Genomic DNA, 6,000 nt, shown 5'->3' on the forward strand with positions numbered 1-6,000 from the left:
GTGGCTTCATCAGAGAGTCCAAGGCAGTGGGGGGCAGTCCCGTTTTCTTCGTGAAAAAGAAAGACACGCCCCAAAAAAGACTAGTTGTGGACTACCGCCTTTTGAACCAGATGACCAAACCGTCTGATTACCCCATGCCCAGGATTGACGACCTCCTCGCGACGGTGCGCAAGGGACGCGTGTTCACCAAGTTGGACCTGCGAGGGGCGTACAATCTCATCCGCATGCGGGAGGGCGATGAGTGGAAGACGGCCATGTTCACACCGCTGGGCACCTACGAATACAGAGTTATGCCCTTTGGATTACAAAATGGCTCTCACTGTTTTCAAGCTTTTATGCATCACGTGTTGGAGGGACTCCTCTACAAGACATGCGTCTGCTTCCTGGATGACATCCTGATTTTCTCTGACTCGCAGCAAGCTCACGACCGAGACGTGAGGGAGGTGCTCAGCAGGTTGCAACAACATAGACTGTACGCCAAGCTGGAGAAGTGCCAGTTCGACACGACGGAGGTGGATTTCCTGGGATACAAGTTGTCGGACAAGGGGATAGCCATGGACAGCACCAAGGTTCGTGCGGTATTGGATTGGAAAAGCCCGCGCAACCGGAAGGAGGTCCAGCGGTTTGTCGGCTTCGCCAACTTCTATCGCAAGTTTATCAAGGGGTTCGCGATGCAGACGGCAGCAATTACGGACACGCTCAGCTCCAAAAAAAAGAAATTCATCTGGACGGAGCAGGCGGAACAGTCCTTTCAAGCGCTCAAGCATCTCTTCGCATCGGAGAAGCAACTGCTGCATATCGACCCCAGTAAACCGTTGAGGGTAGAGACAGACGCGTCAGACAGAGCCGTGGGAGCTGTCCTGCTGCAGCGAGACCCGCAGGGGGTGTGGCGGCCGGGAGCGTTCTACTCCAGAAAGCTCAGCAAGTCGGAGCAGAACTACACCATCTGGGACAGGGAGTTGCTGGCCATTCATGCAGCTTTCAAGGCGTGGAGGCACTTCCTAATCGGCGCCAAGCACACGGTGCAGGTCTGCACGGACCACAAGAATCTGGAGCACTGGCGCACGGCTCAGTTCCTGAACCAGAGGCAGATACGTTGGGCGGAGTTCTTTGCTGACTTCAATTTCCGAATAGAGTACGTCCCAGGCGACACCAACATCATGGCGGATGCACTGTCCCGAAAACCGCAATACCTAGAAGAGGTGACGCCAGCGGCGGCCATGCACATCTTCGCACCGACGGCGTGGGCGTGTGCCTCAGCTACAGTAGACCTGGATGCGGTGCGACGTGCATTGCGGGACGACTCATTCGCGCAAGACAAGATGGCGGAACTGCTCAGAGGCACGGCTACCACGGACGAGTTCCAGGTGCGGGACGGCTTGCTCCTACGCAAAGGGGCTGTCTATGTACCAGGAGACGACCTTCGCGCCAAGGTACTGCAACAGTTGCACGACGCACCCACGGCCGGTCACTTTGGCACAGAGAAAACGATGGAATTAGTCGCGAGAGACTTCTGGTGGCCCAGGCTGAGAGGAGAGGTCGCGGACTACGTCGCGAGGTGCGACACCTGCCAGAGGGCCAAGCCGGTACACAGACCACCGGCGGGACTGTTAGAACCGCTGCAAACACCGTTTGAACCGTGGGAGAGGGTGGCCCTGGACTTTGTGACGGATTTACCCAGCTCGAGAGGCAAGACAGCTGTGCTAGTGGTGGTGGACTTGTTCACCAAGATGGCACATTTCATTCCGTGTGCGAAGGTGGCCACGGCGGAACAAACCGCCAAACTGTTCATAGATCACGTGTTCAAAGTGCATGGCCTGCCACGGTCTATCCTGTCCGACCGCGGACGCCAGTTCATCTCGTCGTTCTGGCAGAAGCTGATGGGTTTTCTAAATGTCAAGGTCAATCTGGCATCAGCAAGACACCCGCAGACCAACGGGCAAGCAGAGAGGGTCAATGCCATCATGCAGCAGTACCTGAGATGCTATGCCAATCAACAGCCTGCGACGTGGGTGGATTACCTGCCGCTAGCCGAGTTCGCTTACAACAACACGAAGCACGTGTCCACAGGAGTGACGCCGTTCTTTGCCAACAATGGGAGGAATCCCAGAACCTTCCCGGGACTGGAGAGAGTGGGGGAAGGAGAACCACAGACGGCGGACGCGTTCGCGTCAGAGCTGCAGGCGGTCCACGATCAACTCAGACGGCAGCTGGAGCTAGCTAAGCACGCCTACAAGGTGCAAGCTGACAAGCACAGGCGGGTTGGCGAAGTGATCCAAGTGGGAGACTGGGTCTGGTTGGCAGCCCACGCAGTGCCGACCAGGTCGCTTGCCAAGAAGAAGTTGGGGCACAAGCAGATCGGTCCGTACCAAGTCGAAGCGCAGATCAACCCGGTAGCCTTCCGACTGGCGCTGCCGGAGGGTTCCAGAATGCATCCGGTGTTCCACAGGTCGGTGCTCACTCCCTACAAGGCACCTCACAGGTTCCAGGAGCCAGGGACGGCGCCAAGTCCGCTCCGGGAACGGACGGAGACGCGGGAGGTGAAGCACCAGGACCACATCAACGAGGTCACGGAGATTTTGGACTCCAGATGGGGGGAAGAGGGAGTCGAATACCTCTTAGCCAGAGAGGGCACCCGGGCCAGCGCCAATAGCTGGGTACCAGACTACGCTTTGGAGGAACCCCTGCTCAAGGACGAGTTTCATGCCCTCTTCCCACACAAACCCATGCCAGCGAGCTTCTTCGACGACTGGTTGTTCACACCCACACTTTCTTCCAGCACGTTCCATGGATTCGACTCAGAAGGGGAACCCGCACGGAGCACCCGTTCCCCAGAAGGTTCACCGGCAGGTTCGGCATCAGGCAACTCGTATTGGTGGGACGATCGACCAGAGGAGCGATGGCGCAGGAAGTGGCTGGAGATGCCAGGTCGAGCGACCGACGCAGAGACTGACATGGACGTGTTCGGGGAGGACCTCGGGTTCGAGCACGGCGGTACAGAGATGGAAGAGCAACAAGTCCACGTCGACGACCGCGAGGGGGAAGACTCGGAGGTCTTCAGTTGGCGGCCACCCACGGGGAGCGACCTGTATCCAGCATTCCCTCCCATGATGATGGAGCGCCCAGCACCCACACCTGACAGCGGGGAGGGGGGAAGGGGGGGCTTCGAGGGGGGGATGGATGTCAGGGGTTCAGAAGCAGAGACGCAGAGAAGGGTGGAAACAGAGAGCGAGGGGGAGGAAGCCGAAGGGAGAATGAGTGATGATGACGACCCGAGATCTCCAAGCCTAAGCAGTGAGTCAGAGGACTCCCAAAAGGGAGCCCCAGTGAGCAGAGCAAGGGGGGGATCCGGGGGGACACCCCAGGAGGAAGGGAACAGAGGAGATTCAGAGAGCAGCAGCTGGAAGTCGGGACCCACGCTCATAACTGAGGGCGGCAGCAGCTGGAAGTCGGGACCCACGCTCAAGACTGAGAGCAGCAGGGAGGAAGGTAGCCAGGCATCGGGTTCCGGAGGCTGTCAGCAGGAGGGAGGGCACGAGTCAGGGGTGGTCACGCCCTCCTCAGAGAGCGAGGCAACGGTTAAGAGGAAAGTAGAGAGTTGGGCGCGCGCGCCAAGTTCAAATGCAGCGGAAGCTGGAGCAGTAAGCAGCCCGGAGAGTGAGCCAGGTCCTAAAGCCCGCCGCAAGGAGGCAGAAGGATCAGGGGGGTCAGCGTCAGAGGAGAGTAGAAGGGAGGAGGCCCAGGGGGGCAGAAGGACCCAGAGACGTAGGGAGAGGCGAAGGAGGTGGAGCAAGGCTAGGGTATTAAGCTGGTGTGCAAGAGGCGGGGACTCAGACGGGTCTTCGCCGACCTAGAGCAGAAGGTGTAGAGCTGCACGCTGCAGTTCGGAAATGAAACCTGTAACTCAATAAAGACTCTTTTAAAGTGGACGCTGTGTGGCGTGGTCCTATGTGAGCTGGGACCTGGTAGCAGCTCTGACAGCGCTCCATACTTAGAACGAGTAGACCGGGTGTTCCTGTATCCCCGCTTATTCCTATGGCCACGCTTTAGCCAATCACAGCCATGCATTCGCCCTGCAGAAGCTAGCTCAGGGAGCTCCGGCACGCCTCATTTCACCCCTGACAAGCCGCTGACGGCCCCCCACTGCGAGAACAATGGATCCGAAACCACGGACCTCCGTAAAACTGTCAAAATCCTGTTACAATGTATCCATTCTGTTTCCGCTTGTCAAAATCTTGTTACAATGTATCCATTCTGTTTCTGCTTTTGCTCTATAGTACAGAAGGGGTTAGAAATCACTGAAATCTTTAAAAATTGATATAAAATCAACCGTAACTCCGATCTCTTCGCTCTCGGTGCCATTCAACTCAGTTCCCCTTGGACTCCATGATGCTGTCCCTACTTCCATAATCCCTGAAGCGGCAGGAACTTCTTAATCCTGTCAGATCGTTTTGTCAAACCTTTCCTCTAGGCAATATTAGGTGGCAGACGATGCATATCTCTGACCCATTGTCTTGCCACCACCGGTACTCAATAAATGTGTATCTATGTATATTTCCCGCTCCGCATGTCCCCCCTCCCTCATCCGAAATGTAAATTAATGTAATCCCACCTTTTCATAATGTATTCATGACGTGTAAAGTATATTCATGATGTAACTTGTGAAACCCAACCTTCCCATAATGTATTCATGACGTTTCATGCACTGTATTCTGGGACACGGAGGGAACTTTTAAAAGTTCATGTCACCCCTTTCTTGGGGTTCAATCCCATCTTGAACCTGTTGCGCAATAAACTTTGGGTCTCCGCATTTTGCTCCTGCGTCCGGCTGAACTTATTTTCTCCGCTAGGACCCACGGACTTAGTCTGACGAGCTGGGTGGCAGGGCAACTCCGCACCCGGGATTTTTCCGTGACACCATGTTAGGCCACCAGACGTAACACCGAGCCAACACCTTCATTTTGACGATTCCCGGGTGGCCAACGTGCAGAGCCTCCAGGACGCGTTGACGGAGTCTTTGGGGAATCACGACGCGGTCTTCCAATGGCAGACAGCTGCGATGAGCCGAGAGTTCGTGTTGTCTGGTTGTGAACGGTTGGAACTCCGATGCAAAAGGCCCTTGTGCCCACCCCCTCCACACCCAGTTGAGCACACGGCTGATGGTGCGATCCTGGGCAGATGCGGAGGCCACAGTGGCAGCCGATACAGGCGCTGCCGGAAGATCCTCAATCAGGAGGAGCGATGAACCTGGAGCCTGGTCTTCCACAAATGCTGGAAGAGGGCAATGGCTGAGGGCGTCGGCATGGCCCATTGATTTGCCTGGGCGATGGACGAGCCGGTAGTGGTAGGCAGCCAGGAAAACAGTCCATCGCAGCATGCGCGGTGAGAGGACCGGTGGAGTTGGTCAATCACCGGCGAGGAGGCCAAGGAGCAGCTTGTGGTCGGTGATGAGGTCGAAAGTCCTGCCATAGAGGTATTCATGGAACTTCTTCACTCCAGCCACAAAAGCCAGTGCCTCCCTGTCGAGCTGGCTGTAATTCAGTTCAGTCAGAGATAGCGTCCTGGAAAAGTAGTCGAGCGATACTTCTCTTCCGTCTGGAAAACGGTGACTAAGGACAACGCTGATGCCAAAAGGTGAGGTGTCGCAGGCAAGAACCAGGGGCCTGGCTTCACTGTACTGTACCAGCACACTGTCTGATGAAAGGAGAGCCTTGACCGCGTTGAAGGCCGCTGTCTCCCGATGACCCCAGGACCAAGGCGTCTTTGTGCTGAGGAGTCGGTGAAGAGGCTCAGCCACCGTGGCTTTGAGGGGCAGGAACATGCTATAAAAGTTCAGCAGCCCCAGGAACGCCTGCAACTCTGTCTTGTTCTTTGGGATGGGGGCCTGCTGGATAGCGCGGATCTTGGATGTGGTCAGGTGAAGGCCGGAGGCGTCGATAAGATAGCCCAGGAACTCCACCTGTGGAACGGCAATCTGGCACTTCTCCCTCTTTACCTTGA

This window comes from Podarcis vaucheri, assembly GCF_965113315.1.
Source record: "Podarcis vaucheri genome assembly, chromosome: 13".
NCBI classification, from domain to species: domain Eukaryota; kingdom Metazoa; phylum Chordata; class Lepidosauria; order Squamata; family Lacertidae; genus Podarcis; species Podarcis vaucheri.